General features: G+C 40.6%; 1 protein-coding gene and 1 pseudogene across 7 annotated transcripts in view; one reads left to right on the forward strand and one right to left on the reverse strand.

The window, feature by feature from the left end:
* The window catches only part of STON2 (stonin 2), a 155,605-nt gene that overhangs the window by 21,428 nt on the left and 108,415 nt on the right, over positions 1 to 25,762 (reverse strand). The window lies entirely within an intron of this gene.
* On the forward strand, positions 21,845 to 22,856 carry LOC115516751 (annotated as a pseudogene).

Below are 25,762 nucleotides of genomic sequence, written 5' to 3' on the forward strand. Positions count from 1 at the left end.
TCTGCACCTCAGTCTTCCCATCTATGACATTAAGAAAATATGATATCCCGGGGCTCTTGGGTGGCTCAGTTGGTTAAGTGTCTGACTCTTGATTTCAGCTCAGGTCATGGTCTCAAGGTTCATGGGATCGAGCCCCGTGTCGGGCTCTATGCTGACAGCGTGGAGCCTGCTTCAGATTATCTCTCTCCCATCCTCTCTCTGCCTCTCCCCTGCTTATGCTCTCTTTCTCTCTCAAAATAAATAAATACAACATTAAAAAAAATATTAAATCCTACCTGTCAGGGTTGTTGGGAAAATTTAATATAGATTTTAGAATTGTGCCTGGCAAGTAATAAATGGTAAGTGTTCAGGAGATGTTAGCTGCTATCACTACTCCTACTAGAAGGATACATTTTCATGATATAAAGTATACATATATTAAAAAAGCACTGGAATATAATATTTCAAAATATTTTGATGTGAAAACCAGTGTCTCCTGTGGGGTAAGAGGCGATTTAAAAAATATTAAATCTGTATTCTTTAAGAAAATGCTGTTTGCTTACAAGATAAATAGTAAAAGGTCAAAACACATCCTTAGCACTCCTGCTAATTAACCTTAGAGAAAGAGAACAGTTTAGCTGTAATCCACGTTGATAAAGCAGCAGTTAGATCTTTCCCATGACACTTATGACTAATGTAGTTGGTACTGAGAACAATGAGGGGAGAGAAAGAAAAAAAAAAAAAAGCCAGCAAATTTCTTCAGTAAGAAACAGGCAAAAACTAATTATGCTCAGAACAAAATTAACTATCATCCAGAATTTCATTTTATTGACTTATTAAAATAAAACCAAAGCCAAAAATCCAGCATAATTTTAATTACTATCTCTTCCACCTGCTACCTCCAAATTACTTTTATTATGAGTTGGGCTGCTGCCAAACCAAAGCCATGTATAAAAAATCAGGTTCTCATCGGCCCACTGGGAGAGCTAGCTAGTACCCACGAGCTTCCGAATGTCTTACTGATGCCAACAAAAAAGACACGGTGGATTCTTTCAATGCTAGACCACAATCTATTTTAAGTGCCCCAAAGACTCAGTTAAATGATTACAATGGTAGTCAAAGTTACCAAACCGAAGAAAAAGTAAGAACTATGGGGGAAGACTAAGTTTCTATATTTTGAATACAGCAGATACTCCGCCCTCTTCTTTCTCCATTTGTTAACCTAATTTGTTCATGCAATGACAAATGCAAAAACTGAGCGCTGTTCATTGAATTTATTTGCAGAGGCAAGAACAAATATTCTTAGATTATTGCCGTTTTCTCCAGATGAGACAGCAGTCACTATCACACAAGAGCATATACTTAAAACTGTATAAGCAGCCTCAGATGCACAGCAGGCCGTTACATATTTGTGGAATGATCTAGAAAGTGAAAAGAGGACCACAGAATTTTCAGGTTTGAAAAGATTTTAGAAATAATAAAACTTGACCTTCATTTTGCTGGGAAGACTGAGGGGCTCAGGAAGTTTAAGTAAAGTACCCAAGGTAACATTTACAAAGTCCTACTTTCAATGTTCACTACCTCTGTTATTTTCTTAATGCTTGTTCTCTAAGCTAAAATCTGGTTAATTTTTCCCACTGCCTTTGAGATGGGCAACAGTTACCTTGACACACAGCTTTTTGGGAGCACTGTTCAGTAGGGGAAAAGAAGTTAACTAAACAAGGATTTACATCCATTTACACAAAGAAGCCTCTGGGCATAAGGTCAGGTGATGTCAGCCCCTGATGTGTGAATGTGTAAGGGTGAGAAAAGAGTTAGTCATCTGAACCTTATCAACGGAGCTTCCAACTTGGATAAAGCAAGCTGAGACCTGCTTAGTCATCACAATACACTGATAAAGAGAGCCAGAGGGTTTTTGAGTCTCTTCATCTGTCCTTAGCATTATCCAGGAGAGGGGATGATTTGGCGCTGGTAAAGTTACCTGGTCAGGGATATCCCCAAAGTGAAGAAGCCAATTCATTAAACTAGTACTTCACCACTAGTTGACAGACTTCCTAGCAGGAGCATTTGACACTACATTCTGGTTTCTATTTGCTAAGAGGACCTATCAAGCAGTACTCAATTGCTCTGCCAACTCCCCCCACCCCTGCTTATCAAGATGAGCTCACCCAACACTCCTCATCTCTGTTTTGCTCAGAAAAGCAACATATATCATCTCTTGCTCAGAAAAGCAAGCATCAGACTTTAAGTTTGATGACTGTCCCAGGAACCTGTGTGTTCCTGGTGAATCTGTTCTCTCTGGTTCTAAACTTTTGTTTCTGCGTTATCACCCCCCACTTCACCGGTACTCAACCTTTGGATCCCTGCTTTTGGCTCCTTTCCTCTAACAACTAAATCTCCACTCAACTGGCTTACTGGTTCCCTGGCTTAATATCAGCTTCTCATGTTGTCTTAGACGAAGACTCTATTCTTCAACTCTCATCAGGGCAGAGATCCTACCAAAACACCTTGCTGTTGTCTGAGAGAGTCACTCCAGTTCCCCAGCAGAGGTCATAGGCAGGGAACAGGGATAGATGCCAATATCTATAACAAATTGAAAAATCAACATTCCATTTTATAAATTAATCTTTTAATATTTTACACACTGAGGTATATCAAAGACTTAACTAGTAATAAGGCCTGTTGAGAACCCAACCTGTGTTTTATTTGTCATTGCCATAGCAAAAAGCTCCTGTATTTCCTTCCTCAACTATTTGAGCACACCAAAGAGGGGTGAACAAAGGACTTTCTAGAGTCTAAGCCTTTTTGAACGGGCAATGAAGCTCTGCTTAATGGACCATAAAACTCTTCTATGGTCTCATAAATAGACATTTTCCAAAGAAGACATACAAATGGCCAACAGACATATGAAAAGATGCTCCACATCACTAATCATCAGCGAAATGCAAATCAAAACCACAATGAGTTATTCCCTTATACCATTCAGAATGGCTAAAATAAAAAAGGCAAGAAATAACAAGCATTGGTGAGGATGTGGAGGAAAAGTAACCCTCACAGACTGCTGGTGGGAATGTAAATTGGTACAGCCACCGTGGAAACAGTAAGGAGGTTCCTCCAAAAATTAAAAATAGAACTACCATATGACCCATTAATTCCACTACTAGTATTAACCAAAGAAAATGGAAACACTAATTTGATGAGATAGATGCACCCCTATGTTTATTACAGTATTATTTACAATAGCTGAGATCTAGAAGCAACCTAAGTGTCTACAGACAGATGAACAGATAAGGAATATCTCTCTCTCCTCTCTCTCTCTCTCTCTCTCTCTCTCTCTCTCTCTCTCTCACACACACACACACACACACACACACTATGCAGCCATAAAAATGATGAGGCTGTGCCAGTTGCAACAACATGGACAGACCCAGAAGGTATTATGATAAGTGAAATAAGTAAACTGAGAAAGACAAATACCATATGATTTCACTCATATGTGCAATCTAAAAAACAAATGAACAAACAAAAATAGACCTATAAATACAGAGGACAAACCGATAGTTGCTAGAGGGAAAGGAGTGCGGGGGGGGGGGGGGCGGGGGGGGGAGGGGCAAAATGAATGATGGGGACTGGGAGATGCAAGCCTCCAGTAATGGAATGAGTAAGTCACGAGAACAAAGAACACAGCATAGGGGATATAGTTAATGGTACTATAGTAGCATTGTATGGTGACAGATAGTAGTTACACTGTGGTGAGCATAGTAAGGTATAAGAGAAATTGAATCGCTATGTTGCGCATCTGAAACGAATGTAACCTCATGCGTCAACTATGTTCAAATAGAAATTAAAAACAACAACAACAACTCATCTCTGGTGTGATGAGAAGTAGAAAAGGTTCTTTTGGTTTAGGAGCTTAAAAGAGGAGAAGCATCCAGAAGTTACTCTAAGGGAGAACGTAAGGGAACGGCAAGGAAAAAAGAGGGTCTCCATCCTGACTCTAAGTGCAGCATGGTTTGCATATCCAGGAAGTGTCAGAGGTGCGGACCAGGACAAGGGCTACCTGCAGGGCCACTGGGACAGTGTCCTGAAAGAGTGGCAAGCCTACAGTGCCCATGCCCTTACTGTGACCAGGATAGCTGAGTCATTAGGACCGCCTGTCCCTCTGCCACTGTGGATGTGTCACTCATGTGTGCCCCCATATCCTTACTCACTATGCATCCGGCTACCATGTGAGGTAAGACCCCAGCAACCACCCACGTGAGTCTTAGTGACAGGGACTTGTTACTTCTCCAAGGTTGACCCGGTGAGTTCAACAGGGGGGTTGTGATAAGGGCAAAGGAACAGAGCTGGGGGCTCTCACACAGTATTACAGATGCTTGCTTGGGTACATGTGTGCTGGGGATGAGGAGCAAAGCGGGCTCCTAGCTCCATGTGTTAACTCTGCTAGGCTATAATACAGCTTCCAGGAGAAGTTCTAAAGGTCTGTTGGTGGTAGGGGTACCGTTAGCCAGTCTAAGATCACCCACAGAAAGGTTAAGGGCAATTGACAATAGCTGAAAAAATCTCTGTAAATCACTCCCTTTTCACCCATATTGCCCAAAGCTCATTGTTTTTCATGTGGACTTTCAGCAATGGCAGTAACAAAATAACCAACAGCTCGTGTGTGCAGTAAGCCACTTCTTCTCAATTGAATTTGGAGTTGGTAATTTCATTTCATTTCAGTACTTATCCAGCTCCTGTTTAGTTATCAAGATCGAAGGAGACATTCTTATGTAGACTGAGGGTAGATGAAACTTACAAACTGTAAACATATCAAGATAAGGTAATTTTTTAGAAAAACAGGAGAGCAACTAATTTCTAGCATGACAATAAATTTATTCTAGCTGGTGGAGCTCTATTTGTATTTCTGAACATCTCAAATTTTTCAGAAGCCCTCATGAGGTAGATAATCCACAGGCAAACAGTGAAGTGTTATTTCCAGATGATTTGCACACTTGGTACTTTTCCTGACTTGTTACAGCATTCCCACCATCTGGCATATATACACCAGCATCTCCTGAGTGGACACAAGGCTCACAAGGGAAAGGCTGGTTTAAAAGTGGTTTGTACCAGGGACGCCTGGGTGGCTCAGTTGGTTAAGCATCCGACTTCGGCTCAGGTCATGATCTCACCATTTGTGGGTTTGAACCCCATGTAGGGCTCTGTGCTGACAGCTCAGAGCCTGGAGCCTGCTTTAGATTCTGTCTGTCTGTCTGTCTGTCTGTCTCTCTCTCTGCCCCTCCTCCACTCACGCACTCACTCTCTCTCTCTCTTAAAAATAAGTAAACATTAAAAAAATTAAAAAAATTTTTAAAGTGGTTTGTACTAATGATGGATTGAATTCCTGGCTTCACGCTGGTCTCTACTGCCTGTTTTGTGTCACTGCAGACAGAAAAGGGTAAAGCTTGGGCTCTGGAGTCAGTTCGTCCAGGCTCTGCCATTAGAAAACTATGAGATCTTGGACACGTTACTTAACCCTCTCTAAACTGCAGGATTTCTCAATTCTCAAAGCAAATAATAACAGTACCCACTTAACAGGATTGTGAAGGGAAATGAGATCATTAACGGACACTGTATTTAACTGGGCTTCAGCTCAATAAATGTTAGCTATCACAATAAAAATATGTAAATATTATTAGAATTCTCAAGGAAGCAAAAGGAAGAGGGAAGGAAAAGAGGAGAGAGAATGCCTTTGAAGTTGTATTATCAATCTGATGGAGACTGAAGGGGAGACTGAAGAAGGAAAGGAGGAAGAAAACTGGAAGAAATGGAAAGGGGGATGGAGAGAGAAGAATATCTCAGGTTATGATTCCTTGAGTCCAAATCTTTCCACAATCATTGCATAGATAAATCCCCAAAGGCTTGGGAATGATAAGGGATCTGAGGGTCTGCATTCACAAAGTCATTGTGACTACAAAACAGCAGCACTAGCCTATCACATGAGGGAAGTGTTAAGTCTTGAGTACACTTTGGTCAAGACAGAACATCCAACTTTCTATTATTCCTCTGGTACAAAGAAGTGCCTTTGTAATTGTAGGGCAGGTCTAAGATGCTTTTGTATTCTGGACAAGTAATCCTCAAAGTGGAGAGGAATGCACTCAAGGAGGTATCCAGAATGATCCACTGGGGTGTGGGAAGAAAACATCAGAACCTCTATTTTTGTTCACTTTTTAACCCATCCTTTAAACATTTCTAATTTTTGTTTATATGTTCTAAAACATTTACTAAAATACCTAGTATGTTTGTAATATATAAATAAATTTATAATATATATACACACACAATACACACACACACACACACAAATATTAGAGGCTCATGATTAAGTCTTTGGAGAAACATGACCAAACATTTGGAGAAAATTGTTATAGTGCACTAGGCATGTTTCAAATACTTAGCATGACTTCACATACACACAAAGATATCACCTCTTCCCTGTCCTTTATAACAGTGGGCTGTTGTAACCAGAAAAAAAATGGTCTTGGTTATCAGTCCAAAGAGAGAAGTATTTTGCCAAATAAGATTTTTTATTCCCTTAAACTCTATTATTTGGGCAATAATTCAATCTTAAATACCCCAGTGCTCCTGTAGTCATGCTAACAACCTATCTCAGGTTTTCCCTCTTCCCTAGAATCATGCTAAATATGACTTCATCACCACTCCTCCCTGCTTTCTAGAAAGTTTTAGAAACAGTCTTCCAATTCTGCAGAAATTATGAAACTGACCTAAATAAATAACTGTTGGAGTCGATGCCAGGGCCAAAGACTGTGTGACCTCAATATCAGAACACCAGTCTCCTCATTTCCCTTTCTTGTTTACACTCTTGGTGCCCAGGGAATAAATAGCAATGGCAGGAAGATGTCTGTGAGATCCTGGTCCGTGCCAAGGACATCACCAGCTCAGCAAGTGTCTTCAAAGTAAATGTTTTAATTGTTGTTCAAGTAACAGGTTGCGACTGTTACCTTTGCTCTCAATAAAGCCCCGAGGAAAATTCAACCTACATGGTTCAGACCAGAAGGACAAAATCAATGGAGTCAACAATACCGATGGAAGAAATACTGTATTACCTATCCTGCAACCGCCACCCCCCCTATTTTGGGTAACCACTTCACAATCAGACTCCGCCCCCCCCCCCCGCCCCATTCAAGTCTTCATGGATCTTCACTCAGTGTGCCCCATCCATGGTGCATATGACCCAAGCAAAGTCAGATACTTGTTGGAAATCTTGAATAGACTGAAGCAAGCGCAGGAAAGTAGTGGGAGCTGAGTTATTCAGATAGAGGCACCCTAAAGAGCCTGCATATTAGTTCTTGCTGGCTTGATGCTTAAAGTTGCCAAGATTTCTGACCATCTCTGAGAGATGGCAAAAATGGCCTCAGATTCTTCTTTCCTCTCTCCACGCTCTTGGGCAGTCCCTTTCCATGTGGACTCTGAGCTGGAACATGGGATTCATTTTAGTCAGGATCAAATACACCACAAATGGAAACTTGAAAAGTGCTTGTGTGACGGTGCTTGCCCTCTTTTGCTGTACTTGGAACCCCAAGACCATGATGCAGTGAGTCTGCAGGGGGATAAATGACCATGTGGAGGAGATGCAAGGCACCCTAGCCAACCAGGCAGTGACTGCAGACCCATGAGTGAGCTCCTATGGTGAACAGCTTAGCCTGGCACAGACTAGGAATTGCTCAAGCTTGCCCGGACTGTGGATGTGCAGAATCTTGAGCTAAACAAATGATTGTTGGGGAGCTGGGTATGTGTGTGTGTCGGGGGCGGGGGGCTAATTTTCAATGTGGTTTTTATGTAGCACAGTAAAAGCTGATACACCAACTTCCTGGAGTTTGAGTTTTCAGCTTTTCTTCTAATTCTGTAAACTATCATATCCTTAGAATGAATTCATTTTACTTAAAGTTAGTAAAGTTGGCTTCTGTTGCTTGCAATCGAAATTATTTTAGTAGCCAGGTAGGAGACAGATGACCAGATCTTTGTAGGAAACATGGCAAATATAAATTTCTAGAAACTTCCAAACTTGTCTGTTTTTTCTTTTAATGTTTACTTATTTATTTTGAGAAAGAGAGAGCATGAGTGTGTGGGGGGTGGGGGGCAGAGAGAGAGAAAGAGTGAGAGAGAATCCCAAACAGGCTCCACACTGTCAGTGCAGAGCACCACACGGGGCTCAATCTCACGAACTGCGAGATCATGACCTCAGCCAAAATCAAGGGTCAGATGCTTAACAAACTGGGCCACCCAGGTGCCCCCAAACTTGTCTGGTTTTTGAGCAAAACTATTTTGTTGCTCCTCTCCATTCTCCCTTATTCTTTTCACAAGGAAATAGAATAGTATTCTTACTGTTGAAATAATATAAGACACACTTCAAACTCTAAGTTTAGAGGGGAGGAATTTTGAGACTCTTATTTGAAGAGCTGTCATCTTTGGTCTGGGTCACCCTAGACATAAACAGGTGGGAAGAAGTTAGGCTCTGACTGCATTGTCAAGTGGTCTGTGGACTGTGGCTCTAGCCTGGTTCATATCCTGGCTACTCTACCTATTAACATGGTGACCTTGGGCAAGTTACTTAAATGTAGTAGGCTTTAGTTCCCTCCACTGTAAAATGGAGATAATAATAATATTTACCTCTTAAGTGTGGTAAGGACTGAGTTAATACAGGTAAAGTTTACACAGCAAACATTACATAAATATTTGGTATTATTATTATAATGATTACTCCTTAGAGTCTAGGTTCCCTTGGGGAACATCTTGGAAAAAGACATTTGGTATTGTGCGAGCTTGGAAAAAGCCATGGAAGAGAAGGATTTATTGCTAGTCCTGGCTCTGCCACAAACCTGCTATGGTCTTGGGCAAGGCTCTTTGTGCCATTTCCCTCCCCATCTGTAACATGGGATAATCATAATCCCTGTTCTAGTTTGGAAGCAAATATGAAGTAACACACGTGAACATGTTTCTAAACATTCAAAAGTGCTCAATTGCTATTTGGTAAGGTCTATGATTATTATTCAGATAATGAGGTAGTTTTAGGTTCCAAATAAGTCCTACAACTTCTCATGCCATTTGAGTAGGTCCTAGGTGGAGAGTTATTGCATTTAGACAGAGAAAGAGAAATGCAAAAAGCAATCTTGGCATAAAGAGTTATTTACAGATATATTATACCAAAACCTGTGTGTTGAGGGGTGCCTGGGTGGGTCAGTCAGTTAAGCATCCAGCTCTTGATTTGATTTCAGGTCATGATCTCGGGGTGGTGGCATTGAGCCCTACATGGGACTCCGCACTGGCTGTGGAGCCTGCTTAAGATTCTCTCTCTCCCTCTGCCCTGCCCGGCTCATGCTATCTCAAACAAATTAATTAATTAAATTAAATAAATAACAGGAAAAAAACCCTGTATGTTGAGAGGCTTGATTACATATCAGATCAAAGAGGTCACAGCCTAGGGGTGCCTGGGTGGCTCAGCCAGTTAAGCGTGTGACTTTGGCTCAGCTCATGATCTCACAAGCTCAGGTCATGATCTCACAGTTCGTGAGTATGAAGCCCACATGGGGCTCTCTGCTCTCAGTATAGAGCCCACTTTGGATCCTCTGTCCCCCTCTCTCTCTGCCCCTCCCCCATGCATTCTCTCTCTCTCTCTCTCTCAAAAATAAACATTAAAAAAAAAAAAAGAGGTCATAGCCTTTTCAAAACTGTCCCAGAGACCATCAGTATTTCTGAGGATATAAATGGCATCAAGTAACCTGAGAGCAGGGAAAGTGGAAGACCAAAAACACATTCATACCTTTCTACATCCTGAAGTGACGGATGCTGCCTAATCAACTTGTTCCCCACCTGTCCACAGGACCAGGGTTGAGTGTTCTTTGCCTTAGCGGGGGACAACTCGGGATTTAAGGCCCAGTGAATCCAAGGCACTCATATGTGAATTCATGTTAAAGCACACTGGTTTTTTGAATTGTTCCAGTCACCAAGTTCTAATATAACTAACAATTTGTTTCTGTAATATAGAGGTTAACTTTTTTTGGATAATTTTAAGGAACAAGTTACATTTTAGAAAATTTGGATGGTGCAGAAACCCATACCATCAAAAGCACCTGAATCTTGCTGCCACTGGAGGTAAGTGACATCACATTCTAGTGTTTCCTTCAAGTTGTCTCACTGTGCAAGTACACATTCATGAACACACACCTATCTAAAAGTTAGGAGTATTCTGCATATACGGTTTTAGAACCTACTTTTGTTGTTGTTGTTAATATTCGCACATCAGAGTTTTCATGGGACAACACTGAAAACAGGCAGTGTGGAAGACAGTACGTGCCAGGAGCTGTTGGCAGTATCTGACCACGCTGTTAGGACGAGCATGATGGATGCTAAACGGGTTTGGAGGGCAGTTTGTATTAATTCCAGGATATACATGTAGTGTCTGGCTGCCTTGGTGGGGACATGCAGGGGACGTGAAGGGTCATGAGAAACTGAGATGCTGGATAAAGGGTGATCGATGCTGATAATTTGCTTCATGAAGTAAATGTGACTCCCACTGACATTTAGAGTCAGGGACTTCAGTAGACAGAGATGAGGTCATGGGATCAGGGCTTCTATTTTCAAATCTAAAGCTTGCCTGGCTGTGACATGCTGAAATGTTGACAAACATGCTGCCTTCCAGTCTTTAAAAATAGTAACCTTTGTTTCCCACACTGAGGGCATTTCCTAAGTGTCAGATCGAGTATCCTCTGCAGCTGGACACACAGCAGATTGGTATGTGTGGCTACCTGTTGCCCTGTCTTCGCATAAATGAGAGAAGTCAAGTGGAGGACATAAAGGCAGAATCATCCGCCCACTTCAAAGCATGAACCTTGGTGACTTTATAGGGCAGGTTGCACAACATAAAACAGAGGTTTGCTTCCTCAAAGACTTTTCAACAGCATGCACTACAGAGCAAAGGAATTTCTGCCCTATCTTCAAGAGCAGACTGGGGCAAATACACGAGTCAGCATTTGATAAAGGTTGTTAGCAAATAAAGAATAAATGGTCCCAAAAATATTTAGAGAGGATGAAGTATTCTAACGCCTTAAGATTTCTGGTTAAGAATAAGAGGGGTATGGTTAAGAATAAGAGAAGATAAGCACAAACTGTCTTCGGAAATCAGGGCAAAATTGAGCCATGGAAAGAGATCTTTATGGTGTTAGTTTTTCTTTAAAGTATTTCATTTGAGGGGCGCCTGGGTGGCGCAGTCGGTTAAGCGTCCGACTTCAGCCAGGTCACGATCTCGCGGTCCGTGAGTTCGAGCCCCGCGTCAGGCTCTGGGCTGATGGCTCAGAGCCTGGAGCCTGTTTCCGATTCTGTGTCTCCCTCGCTCTCTGCCCCTCCCCCGTTCATGCTCTGTCTCTCTCTGTCCCAAAAATAAATAAACGTTGAAAAAAAAAATTTTTTAAAGTATTTCATTTGAGATTGGATTGTCTAACCCCACATGGCCCTTGGTGACTTCTGGAGTGTGTCTAGAGTTCTCTGGTGACTTGAGGAGCAGACTTGAGGTCTTATGGCAAGAGAGGGAGCTGGAAGGAGAGAGGAAGAATAACTCACCACCGCCCCTATGTTCAAGACAACAGCAGTGGCTTGGCTGACGCTCCCCAATCGTGTACCGTATGCCAGATGCCCTGCTAGAACTGTATGGAAACTTTTAACTTGATCCTGGAACACTATATAACATAGATCCTACCTTCTCCCATTTTTATTGATGGGGACACTGAAGCACAGAGGTTAGATGACTTGACACAAGTCACAGACTAGTAAGTGGTGCAGCTAGAATCTGAACCCAGGAGGTCAGAGCTCACGACCTTCAGCTTGACCACTCTCGTGTACAGTAGCACTAGGATTGCAGCTCAACGTCTGTAGAACTAGCTAATCTCGAGCAAGTTACTCAATTTCTAAGTCTTAGTTTCCTCACTTTTAAAAAGGATAATAAAAATAAGCTGATCTATCTATCACAATAGGGTTGTGAGAACCAAACGAGACATGTGCATGTCACTTGTAAAATATGGCAAGCTACACATTTTTTTAAAAGCTTATTTATTTATTTATCTATTTACTTACTTATTTTGAGAGAGAGAGAAAGAGGGGGGGAGAGAGAGAGAGAGAGAGAGAGAGAGAATCCCAAGCAGGCTGAGCACTGTCAGTGCAGAGCCTAATGCGGGGCTCAAACTCATGACCTGTGAGATCATGACCTGAGCCAAAATCAGGAGTCAGATGCTTAACTGACTGAGCTACCCAGGTACCCCATGGCATGCTACACATTTTAAATTACTTTCATTATTACTGATGAAAGAAGAGAAAGAGGGCACTTATTTCTTCATTTTGAGGTTTGTTTTGTCTTGTTTTTGCTTAGTATGAACATTTTAATTTTAATAATCAACATAAAGCAACAAATATTCACTGGTAGGCACATTAGGTATTGAGAAAAAGCAGAAAACATTCCTGTATCAGGAACCTGTGACTAGAAAGAAAAAAAAAAATAGTGATTATTTTGACCAGGCAGTGACTTAGAATGACTTTGTGGGAGGCGGAGGGGCGGGGAGTGCTCTGCATCTCCAGTGATAAAAGCCTGTTCTGGGGCGCCTGGGTGGCGCAGTCGGTTAAGCGTCCGACTTCAGCCAGGTCACGATCTCGCCGTCCGTGAGTTCGAGCCCCGCGTCAGGCTCTGGGCTGATGGCTCAGAGCCTGGAGCCTGTTTCCGATTCTGTGTCTCCCTCTCTCTCTGCCCCTCCCCCCTACATGCTCTGTCTCTCTCTGTCCCAAAAATAAATAAACGTTGAAAAGCCTGTTCTAACTGCTGGCAGGCAAGTGACTCTTACTTCCCGGAAGTGGAATGAACTTTCAAGGACTTGTGGCTCTCCAGATAATGACTTCCAGTTCCATGAAAACAAAGCACAGCAGCTGGAAATAACAGCCTATCTGTTATTATCTAGTCCCTATTCCATATCTTAGAGCTATCATTCTCAGTCTGGTCTGACAGAGGTTTCTCCAGCTCCAGGATTCCAAATACCCAACTGTTTTGGATAGACATAAATGCCAGAACTTAAAACCAAGGTTAGAAGGGCACCTGGGTGGCTCAGTCAGTTGAGCGTCTGACTTTGGCTCAGGTCATGATCTCATGGTTCGAGGGTTCAAGCCCCACATTAGGCTTTGCACTGACAGGGCAGAGCCTGCTTCAGATTCTCTGTCTTCCTCTCTCTCTGCCCCTCTGCTGCTTATGCTCACTCTCTCTCTCTCTCAAAAATAAACAAACATTACAAAAAAAGTTTAGAAAGAATTACCTTTGAGCAAAATCACTCTGGAATCAGACCAACCTGCTGGAAGTCATTAAATTCTCAAGCAGGGCTAAAGTCCCTGATCTACACTTCTGCCAGAGCACACACAGGCATGATCTCTTTGTGTTTATTTTCCCACTCTGGCTACTACATTACAGTCTTTTGAACTTAATTGTGCTGGGAACTTCATCTAGGAACCCTAAGTTGGGAAAGCAGAAAAAAATGAACATCTTCAGAAATTAAGTAATAGAAAGATCAACAAAGAAGAGTTTAGTCATCTACCATTAAATTAAAAGGTGACTTGGGTATAATTTCAGAAAGAATTGATAGGAATGGGTCTAAAGTCTACTAATCTGTAATCTCATTAATTACACCAAAGGTTAAAAACTTCCTTCTAACACAAGCAGTTCATGTTCACTGAAGAAAATTTAGAAGATACAGGCAAGCGAAAAAAATAATAAAAAGCATCCAAAGTCCCACTTTTACCATCAAAATAAGAGACATCTGTACTATTATAAAGGTTGATGAAGGGGAAACTGAAAATAACATAGTTAACTGTAGGACTCAGGTGGGAATCATGGGACACAAAACTGTACTAGGACCTGGTGGTCACCTTACAATATGTGCCTGGGCTTCTGTCCTCTTAGGCAAGTCCTCTGAACCTCCTTGGAATATTACAGATGTTATTTACACACGCATACAATAATGTGTTGTATAAGAATATTTTGTGAGACCATCTCAATAAATGAATAAGATTTAATACCCATTTATGATAAAAACTTTCAGCATACTAGAAATGGAAGACAAATTCCTCAATCTGTTAAAGGGTGTATATATAAGAAAAAACTCAGCTAATATTATAATGATGAAATATTGAATGTTTTCTCCCAATTTCACTGCTTCTAGTCAATACTGTAGTGGAGTGCATATGCATGGCAACAAGGTAAGGAAAGGAAATGAAAAGCAAAATAAAGAGTTAAAATTCTTCATAGGTAGCATGATTATGTACTCAGCAAATCCAAAAATATCAACAAAATCATAGAAGTAATGAGTGAATACAGCAAGGTCTCAGGATACAAAATCATTACCTAAAAACAAATTGTATGTCTAAATACTAGTAACAAATGAATGGAAAATTTTATCTTATATTATTATTATTATGTATATTTTTTAAGTAGGGTTCACACCTATCGCAGAGCCCAACGTGGGGCTTGAACTCATGACCCTGAAATCAAGATCTGAGCTGAGATCAAGAGTAAGACACTTAACTTACTGAGCCACCCAGGCATCCCTGGAAAATGAAATTTTAAAAATTATGATTTACAATATGATAAAAATATCAAATACACAGAAGTAAATGTAATAAAAGATACAGAAGCTCTCTATACTTGAAAACCATGGAACACTGCTGAGTGACATTAAAGAAGGCGTAAATAATGGAGAGATTTCATGTTAATGGATTTGAAAAGTCAAAGTATAAGATGGAAAAATTTGTGAAATTGAATTATAGAGTCAATGCAATTCCAATCAAAATCCCCAGACTTTTTTTTTCCCTTTGGTAGAAATGGATAAGCTGTCAATTTTTATTAAAGCCTGTCAATAGCCAAGATAATCTTGAGGAAGAAAATTCTGGAGGGCTTACATTACTAAATTTTAAGATTTACAGTAAACACTCAGTAATTAAGACAGCATGATAGGAAAGACAAATAGGTTAATGGAACAGAATAGAGAGTCTAGAAGTAGACCCAAACATATACAGTCATTTGGGTTTTGACAAAAGTGCCAAAGAATTCAACGGGAAAGTTCTTTTCAATAAAATGTTCTAGAGCAACTAGACATACATGTGGAAAAAAAAAAATTGACCTTAATCTCTTCCTCTCTATATATATACTAAAATTAAACTGAGAAAGATCACAGATCTATATGAGAGCCAAAACTATAACACTTCTACAAGAAAACATAAAAAACCCACCTCATGACCTGTGGTAAGCAATGACTTCTGAGGACAAAGAAAGCACCACCATGAAGGAAAAAAAAAATTAATAAATTGATTTTGTCAAGTTATTTTTCTTTTTCATTTTTTAAAATTTTGTGTTTTTAATTTATACCCAAGTTAGCATATAGTGCAGCAATGATTTCAGGAGTAGATTCCTTAATGCCCCTTACCCATTTAGCCCATCCCCCCTCCCACAACCCCTATAGTAACCCTCTGTTGTTCTCCATATTTAAGAGTTTCTTATGTTTTGTCCCCCTCCCTGTTTTTATCTTATTTTTGCTTCCCTTCCCTTGTGTTCATCTGTTCTGTGTCTTAAAGTCCTCATGTGAGTGAAGTCATATGCTATTTGTCTTTCTCTGACTAATTTCGCTTAGCATAATACCCTCTAGTTCTATCCATGTAGTTGCAAATGGCAAGATTTCATTCTTTTTGATTGCCGAATAATACTCCATTGTATATATATACCACATCTTCTTTATCCATTCATCCATTGATGGACATTGGGCTTTTTCCATACTTTGGCTATTGTTGATTTTCTTAAATCAATTTATTTATCAAGATATCACTTTAACAGTAAAAAGGCAAGCTACCGAAAAGAGACATATTCAGAATACCTAAAGAATCCTCACAAATCAATAATAAAAAGAGAAATAACCCCCCCAAAACCCAGGCCCTTCATAAAAGAAGCTATATGAATGGCCACGGAGCACATGATAAGGTTATTAGACATCAAGGATGTGTAAATTAAACTACAATGAGATACCACACATCCACTAGAATGGCTAAAACTGGAAAGCATGATAATATCAAGTGTTACAGGATGAAGAACAACTAGAACTCTCTTATGTTGTTGGTTAGAGTATAAAGTTGTAAAATCACTTGGAAAAATGGTTTAGCAGCCTCTAATAAATTTACACATTCATCTAATGTATGATCCAGCAATTCCACTCCCATGTTTGTATACAAGAGAAGTGAAAAATATGTCCACAGATAGATTTGTTCAAGAATGTTCAGCAACTTTATTCATTAAAGAACTGGAAACACCCCAAATATCCATCAATAAGAGAATGGATAAGCAAATTGCATCATATTCATATAATAGAGGACTACAGTTATGATAAACCTAAATATTTAGACATGCAGCAACATGATAACCACTACCTGAATCTCAAAAGTCACTAGCACACCATCACTTACCCTGGTTCATTGATTCATCTAATCTCACACCAACCCTTCAAAGTAGATACTATTATCCATCAGTTTTAATAATGAAAAAGATTCACAGAGGAAAACTAATACCCAAGATTGTATTTACTCATTTATTAGTTCATTCAAGATTTACTGAGCATATACGGTTTGCTAACAGGTGGTGTGTCACATGCTAAGGATATAATGTTAGCAAAATTAGACACAAGATTTAAACTCAGTCCTTCCACTACACAACACTGCCAGGCACTGCAACAGGTCCTACATTTAAAAAAAAAACAATGTGTGCAGGATACAAAATCAATGTCCAGAAATCAGTTGCATTCTTATACACTAACAATGAAGCAACAGAAAGACAAATAAAGAAACTGATCCCATTTACAATTGCACCAAGAAGCATAAAATACCTAGGAATAAATCTAACCAAAGATGTAAAGGATCTGTATGCTGAAAACTATAGAAAGCTTATGAAGGCAATTGAAGAAGATTTAAAGAAATGGAAAGACATTCCCTGCTCATGGATTGGAAAAATAAATATTGTCAAAATGTCAATACTACCCAAAGCTATCTACACATTCAATGCAATCCCAATCAAAATTGCACCAGCATTCTTCTCGAAACTAGAACAAGCAATCCTAAAATTCATATGGAACCACAAAAGGCCCCGAATAGCCAAAGGAATTTTGAAGAAGAAGACCAAAGCAGGAGGCATCACAATCCCAGACTTCAGCCTCTACTACAAAGCTGTCATCATCAAGACAGCATGGTATTGGCACAAAAACAGACACACAGACCAATGGAATAGAATAGAAACCCCAGAACTAGACCCACAAACATATGGCCAACTCATCTTTGACAAAGCAGGAAAGAACATCCAATGGAAAAAAGACAGCCTCTTTAACAAATGGTGCTGGGAGAACTGGACAGCAACATGCAGAAGGTTGAAACTAGACCACTTTCTCACACCATTTACAAAAATAAACTCAAAATGGATAAAGGACCTAAATGTGAGACAGGAAACCATCAGAACCTTAGAGGAGAAAGCAGGAAAAGACCTCTCTGACCTCAGCCGTAGCAATCTCTTACTCGACACATCCCCAAAGGCAAGGGAATTAAAAGCAAAAGTGAATTACTGGGACCTTATGAAGATAAAAAGCTTCTGCACAGCAAAGGAAACAACCAACAAAACTAAAAGGCAACCAACGGAATGGGAAAAGATATTTGCAAATGACATATCGGACAAAGGGCTAGTATCTAAAATCTATAAAGAGCTCACCAAACTCCACACCCGAAAAACAAATAACCCAGTGAAGAAATGGGCAGAAAACATGAATAGACACTTCTCTAAAGAAGACATCCAGATGGCCAACTGGCACATGAAAAGATGTTCAGCGTCGCTCCTTATCAGGGAAATACAAATCAAAACCACACTCAGGTATCACCTCACGCCAGTCAGAGTGGCCAAAATGAACAAATCAGGAGACTATAGATGCTGGAGAGGATGTGGAGAAACGGGAACCCTCTTGCACTGTTGGTGGGAATGCAAATTGGTGCAGCCGCTCTGGAAAGCAGTGTGGAGGTTCCTCAGAAAATTAAAAATAGACCTACCGTATGACCCAGCAATAGCACTGCTAGGAATTTATCCAAGGGATACAGGAGTACTGATGCATAGGGGCACTTGTACCCCAATGTTCATAGCAGCACTCTCAACAATAGCCAAATTATGGAAAGAGCCTAAATGTCCATCAACTGATGAATGGATAAAGAAATTGTGGTTTATATACACAATGGAATACTACGTGGCAATGAGAAAAAATGAAATATGGCCTTTTGTAGCAACGTGGATGGAACTGGAGAGTGTGATGCTAAGTGAAATAAGCCATACAGAGAAAGACAGATACCATATGGTTTCACTCTTATGTGGATCCTGAGAAACTTAACAGGAACCCATGGGGGAGGGGAAGGAAAAAAAAAAAAAAAAAAAAAAAAAAGGACGTTAGAGTGGGAGAGAGCCAAAGCATAAGAGACTGTTAAAAACTGAGAACAAACTGAGGGTTGATGGGGGGTGGGAGGGAGGGGCGGGTGGGTGATGGGTATTGAGGAGGGCACCTTTTGGGATGAGCACTGGGTGTTGTATGGAAACCAATTTGTCAATAAACTTCATATAAAAAAAAAAATAAATAAATAAAAAAAAACAATGTGTAAGACACTGTCATTGCAATTATGATACAATACAAACTGTTCTCATAGGTTTATGCAAAGTGCTGTGTGATCCCAAAATGAAAAATGACTGATAATTCTGCCTGAGTTGGCTGAAGCCAAACTGGCAAAAGGAAGGGCATTTCAGCTGATAATATAACAGCAGATAGAATGCTTTCAGGCACTGAGGAAGAGTGGAAAGAGTATAAGATTTGGAACTAAGTCCACCTGGTTGGGATGCTGGCTCAGTACTGATATTTGTGAAATGTGAGTAACTATTCAGAAACTTGCGGGGTGGTTGTGAATACCTAAGGATCTAAGCACATGCAGAAGAAACTCAATTTATAGTAGCTTTTAGTTTTTGAACAAATAACTGGTGTTACTCATACTGCCAACATACATCTCCTATTGTAAATTGTGTGTCAATCTCCAGAAAGCCTTACCTCTCAAAACAAGAACATGATTGACTTTCTAGGCTTGAAAAGCTTAAGATTAGACCCCAAACCCATAGTGATTTGCTGGCTTTGATCTCCCTCCTCGTTTGAACATGACTTGTGCCCAATATACACCATGAGACTTGGGATTAAGTAGAGTTGGCTATCTTAGTTTGAGTGGCTTATACAGGGTTAGAAGCCAAGACCCAAAAACACTTGGACTAGTGGGAATAGCAGTCACTCTGCATTGTTCCTTTTTGTACAAAACCACTCAGAACATGTACTTTATCACTGTCTCCTCTGTGCCCAGCTCACAGCAATGCTCACTTTAATCTGCATGAGATACCCCTATCGGTGTACAGATTTCTAGAACAAAGGCTAGTGGTAAGAAATCAATCTGAGAGAGACAGCCTAGTAAGGGAAGACCAAAATGGCAGAATTTTCTCAATACATAAAGGCTCTTCCTGTGGCACCTGCATCCAAGATTTTAATATAGATCATGAAATAGGCTCAGTATCCCTTCCAATGGCACAGCAGGCTAGCGCTGCTGAATATTAAGGCATTTACAAAACAAGAGCTCAGAAGTTGTTTGCAAGGCTGAGTGGCTCTTTATTGACATATCCAGTCAAGGTAGAATAATTACAGCAAGAGTGACCATGGCACCAACCTCTCCTAACCACATAGGTTTATATGTGCACAGTTGACTGATGAACTGACTCAGAAGGGTGTTTACATTATTTAATCATCAGAGCAAACACTGCAAACAGCTTGACAATGAGCATGGCACGTGGGAGACAACAGGCTTGCTCTGTGGCAGCCACAAGCAGGCTGTAGATGATGTTAGGCAAATTATTTAAGTTCTTCAAGCCTCAGGTCCCTCACCTATAAAATGGAATAATGATGCCCTGCAAGATGCCGTGAGAGTTACAGATAATGTAGGCAAGTGCCTGGCATAATTCTTTGCATGTGCCAGACACCTAATAAGTGGTTATTCTTGTTATCATAATTAACCTAAGGCGTGGCTCTCTATAATTTGGGGGGAGCCAAGGAAAAGATACGTGCTACGAGTTGACTGCTTTTGTTGGATAGAGGCCATGTTCAATGGCTTTTAGCCTGCTTACATGGGGTGAATTTCAGGGAAGGGTTTGCATGTGATGGGGAGGGGGGTGTGCAAATGAGAACATGTACTGGGTGAGTGGAGGGTAACAGGACAAAGAGGGGAGAGAAGGGGGAAAAACGACTTTCAGAAAAAGAACTTGTATCTTATTACTAGACTATAAGCTATTTGAAGGCAAGGCCTATCTTTCATCTTATGTTATTTTTTACCCTGTTTTTATTCATCCCTACAAACTCCATCAGACTCTACCACAACACCTGACACCCAGTAGACACTCGGCAAATGTTTACTGATACACACCTGGATCAGACACTGACTCTCGCTCGCAGGTGTGGCTCTGACTAAGCAGGAAAAGGAAAAGGACAGTGGTGGTGTGGGACAACTGTCCAGCAGTGATTCTGATAAGCAGAAGTGCCCTTTGTCCCAGCAGCTGAGTCACCGTGCCTTCACACTGACACACTGCGACAGGTTCCACTCACAACACCAATAATGACATGAGGTCATTCCCTCAACAAAGCAATAAGCCCCAAACAAAGGCTCCAAATCTTAACACAGGGAAGGTCTGTCCCAGTCAGTCACCTTCTATCCCAGTTAGCACATCAGATACATGAAATATCTGTCCCATCCTGGACTAGGCATCCTACACACACTGCGTTCAATAATCCTCCTGACAACCCTATGGAAGGTGTTAGGTATAGTTTGGAGGTGAAGAAAATGAAATTCACAGGGGTTAAGTACCTTGCCTAAGGTCAAATGTCAACCAGGTTCAAAATCCTATAGGACAACACACATACTGAAAGGCGTACATATCAAAAATTTTTATATTCATGTAAGCAGTTCCAGCTGAAGAAACGAGTCCCCTCGTACTGCTTTCTTATCACACCCACTCCAAGGGCAGCCACTCTTCTGACTTCTCACAACTCTCTGAGTTTTGCTTGGAATACTCTAACATATTGTAATTTCTCCTTCCATTGAATTCTTCGATTTTTCTTATCTGTAATTTCCTAATACCCTCTTGTAGTGTCAATTATTTGTTCTTTTACATACCTTGTCTTTCTTTTTAAATTTTTTTTTTTTTCAACGTTTATTTATTTTTGGGACAGAGAGATACAGAGCATGAATGGGGGAGGGGCAGAGAGAGAGGGAGACACAGAATCGGAAACAGGCTCCAGGCTCTGAGCCATCAGCCCAGAGCCCGACGCGGGGCTCGAACTCACGGACCGCGAGATCGTGACCTGGCTGAAGTCGGACGCTTAACCGATTGCGCCACCCAGGCGCCCCACATACCTTGTCTTTCTAATTACTATTGTTATAAGCAACTCGAGGCCAAGGGTTTATACTTCTTTGCATTCCCCTGGTGCGTCCTGCATGGAGAAATGACTCCACAATATATGTACCTAACAGTTAACTTTTGCTTTCTGTGTACCTGGCACTGTTGTAAGCATTTTACCTGGATTATCTCATTTAATCCTTCTACCAGTCCAATGAGGTAGGTACTGCAATTGCCTCCCTTTTACAAATAACAATGCTGAGGCACAAAGCAGCAGCTTGCTCAAGGTCAAACAGTCAGAGACAGACAGGATTCAAACCCAGGCATTGTTATTCCAGGGCATGTGTCAATGGGAGGGCTTTCATTATTCTCTTCTCTTTTCCTAACGTTTTTATTCAAATATAAAACATCCGTAGAAAAAAGACAACATAAATCACACATTTAAAGTTCAATGCATTCTGAACGTGGGGAGAGCTTGTCTGAACTGGGCACTTGGATTCAGCGCCTTCATTTCCCACATGGAAGAAACGTACATGGATTCCCTGGATGCTGAAAAGCTATTACAATGCCCCTATGATAAAAACCACCAGATCAGGGCCTGTAGGTTTCTCTATCATCTTACCAAGTGCAGAAAGAATCATCCTGACGTCACAAACCAATTGGCTACTTGTCCCTTCACCAGGTTCCTTGGGCCAAAATCAGTCATCACATCTCAAGCTGTGATGATAAAAGTTGTATTAAGAAGAATGTTATCAACCAAACCAGGAACCCTAGAGGATAGGAGACTCTGGCTGAGAGCACATGGCAGTGCCTTCCTTGTGGTGAAGACTGGGATTAAGATCTATGGGAACAGAGCAGCACCCCCCTTTGTCTGGGGCACAGCCAACTACTGTGTCAACAACAGCCCCGCAGGCAACACACTTATGGAACATAAGAGTAACCTGGCTTCAGGCATGCGTATTCCCAAGTCTCTGCTCTATGTTCTGCCATGGAAAAACAATGGGAATGCCCAGCAACTGAATATCTACCTCATCAAATGCCAGACCCTAGAAGCTTCTTCCCACTAATAGTGGGATCATTTTTTGTCTCCTAATCTAATTATAGAAAGAAAAGCTATCTGTGACTTTCAAAATGACAAGCACCTTTCTTTTCTCCCTGCTTTGAATCTTCACTCATCTGATGCAAGAACCCTCTAACTCAGAAGAACTGTTTCAAATAAAGCATCAATGCAGATATCTTCAAAAAAATAAAAAATAAATACAATTCAATGGGTTTTTACAAAGTAAAGACACCTAGATAACTCACACCCAGATCAAGAGACAGAACATGGTCTGTACCCCAGAAGACCCCTTAGAGCCCCATTCTAGACACTAACTGCACCCTCCCAGGGTGTCCACTATCCTGACTCTTCACACCATATATTCATTTACTTACTGTTGAATTTTATATAAATGACATCATATAGTATGTCTTCTGTATATCCGTGAAATTCATTCACTTTGTTGCATACGGTGTGTTACTTTGCATTTCTATATTGTATTTTCTATACCGTATTGCATTTTCTATATTGAAGTGTGTGGGTGTGACATGATTTATCCATTCTGGCTGATGGACAGTTGATAGATTCCAAACTTAATTAACTGTAGCCAATGCTTCTGTGAATATTTTTATACGTGCTTTTTGGCACATACATGCGTGGGTTTTTCTTGGGTACCTAACCAGGTACAGAATTGAAATGACATTGGGTATGCAAAGTGATCATACCCACTTAAACTCCCATCTGCAGCGACTGAGAGTTCTTTTTGCTCTAAATCCTTGTCAACACTTGATATTGTCTAGTTTTTCATTTTAGCTATAATGGTAGGTGCGTGATGGTAGGTACTGTGGCTTTAATTGGGCTTTCGCTGATGCCTAATGAAGTTGTGCATGTACTGGTCATTTGGATATCCTCTTCTGCAAGCACCTTTTCAAGGCTTTTTTTCCATTGGGTGGTCTGCTGCTTTATAGAAGTTGATGTGTAGAAGTTCCTTATACATTCTGGATAGGAGTTCTCAGGTATGTATGTATTGCAAGTATCTTCTCTCGTGATGTAGCTTGCTTTTAACTCACCTACTGATAAACAGTTGTAACTTTAATGTAGTCTAGTTGATCAATTTTTTCCTTTACAGTTAGTACTTTCTGAGTCTTGTTTAAAATGTGCTTTTTAGGGGCGCCTGGGTGGCTCAGTCGGTTAAGCGTCCGACTTCGGCTCAGGTCATGATCTCGCGGTCCGTGAGTTCGAGCCCCGCGTCGGGCTCTGTGCTGACAGCTCAGAGCCTGGAGCCTGTTTCAGATTCTGTGTCTCCCTCTCTCTTTGACCCTCCCCCGTTCATGCTCTGTCTCTCTCTGTCTCAAAAATAAATAAACGTTAAAAAAATTTAAAAAAAATAAAATAAAATGTGCTTTTTAGGGGCTGCTTTATTAGAGACTGACTGGTGGGGCTGCCGGGCAAGGTCCCCAGTCTCCCTGAAGCCACATGTGCTAAGCTAAGCCACTGCAAAGCTCTTTCTCTGGAATTTTACTCTTTAGGAAAATAAAAATGAAACTGAAAATGGCTATTATTCATTCATCAAGATGACAGCACTGGAAGAAGCCACCTGCAAGTCCTCACTAGAGACCCAAATTCTGTTCTACCCCTGCTCTTTCTGAGTATGGCTTTTCAGCTTGATTTCTCAGTTTTTCCTTCAATTCTGTGAGCACACCTTTCCCCTCACCCCTCCATGTCCTTCCAATAAACTCTCCTTTAAAAAAAATTTCTGGGACACCTGGGTGGCTTTGTGGGTTAAGCATCCAACTCTTGATTTCGGCTCACATCACAATCTCACAGTTTGTGAGACTGAGCCCTGTGTTGGGCTCTGTACTGACAACACAGAGCCTGCTTGGGAGTCTCTCTCTCCCTCTCTCTCAAAATAAATAAATAAAATTAAAAAAATACTTTAAAAAACTTAACAATTTCTAGTTAGCCAGAGTCTATTTACTGTTGCTTACAATCAAAGAATTCTACTGATTCCTTCTTTCATTCTCCCTATATTGACATTACCTATTCATGTGGCACTAACCACAAAAGTATAGCTTGATCAGTTACACTGTGCAAATAAGAAATTTCATCTTCTTGAAACTCAGTCCTCAATTCTTTCATGACCGCAGTGTGATTTTTCTTTTCTTTTTACGTTTACTTATTTACTTTGAGAGGGAGAGAGAGAGAACAGGTGGGGGAGGAGCAGAGAGAGGACAGAGAAAACCTCTGTGCTGTCAGCGCAGAGCCTGACATGGGGCTCAATCCCATGAACCATGAGATCATAACCCCAGCTGATATCAATATCAAGTGTTGGATGCCCAACCAACTGAGCCACCCAGGTGCCCCAGTGCAGTACTGTTTTCAAAAACTATGAGCTTTCTGACATCCCAGAGATGGTTCTGCTGTGACACTTACATCAGGAAAAACAATGGCAGTTTCAACTCATTGGCTCCTAGAGAAATGAAGAAGGGGAAATCTAGCTAAATCTGTACATTCTCAAAAAAAAACCCCAGACAATAAAAAGGTATAACTGAGAGAGCATTAGCTACCCTCAACAAAGTATCAGGCAAAGATTGTTCTGCAGCTGTGCCTAAGTCTAATTACTATCTTTTCTTCACTGATAGCTATAATAATGAGCATTGATAATATAAGTAGAAGAGCAAACAATACTTTGTAGAATACTATTTAAATGAGCACTTCTAAAAATCAAATTATCCTAAGTAGGAAGCATGGGGGAAGGGGGTGGCAATCTGCAGAAGCACTGTTATAACTGGAAGGGTGTTTGGGGAACCAGCTCAATAATCATGCACCCAGACCCTTTATGTTTCACAAAATCAGACCACAGGTCAACATGAACAAGAGAGATTTTTTTAAAAACAAAGAAATTATATCTCCAAATGAGTCTAAGCTGGCAAGTCATACACATATTGCACTGATGCAGTTGTAACATTAGGCGTTTCTGGATTACATCTTTTTGAGATGTAATGTGTTTTTAGAAACTATGGTGTTTTTTTCAGCATGACCTTAATGGTGGCAAATCTCTATTCCTGGACATTGACTGGATTGGATTCTCAAAAACAGCCAAAACCCAGAGTCAAAGCTAGTGAGTAAATTTCTATAAATATATTTCCTTTTTTAAAAAATGGGGACAAACACATTGGGAT

Source organism: Lynx canadensis, chromosome B3 (genome assembly GCF_007474595.2).
Source record: "Lynx canadensis isolate LIC74 chromosome B3, mLynCan4.pri.v2, whole genome shotgun sequence".
Lineage (NCBI taxonomy): Eukaryota > Metazoa > Chordata > Mammalia > Carnivora > Felidae > Lynx > Lynx canadensis.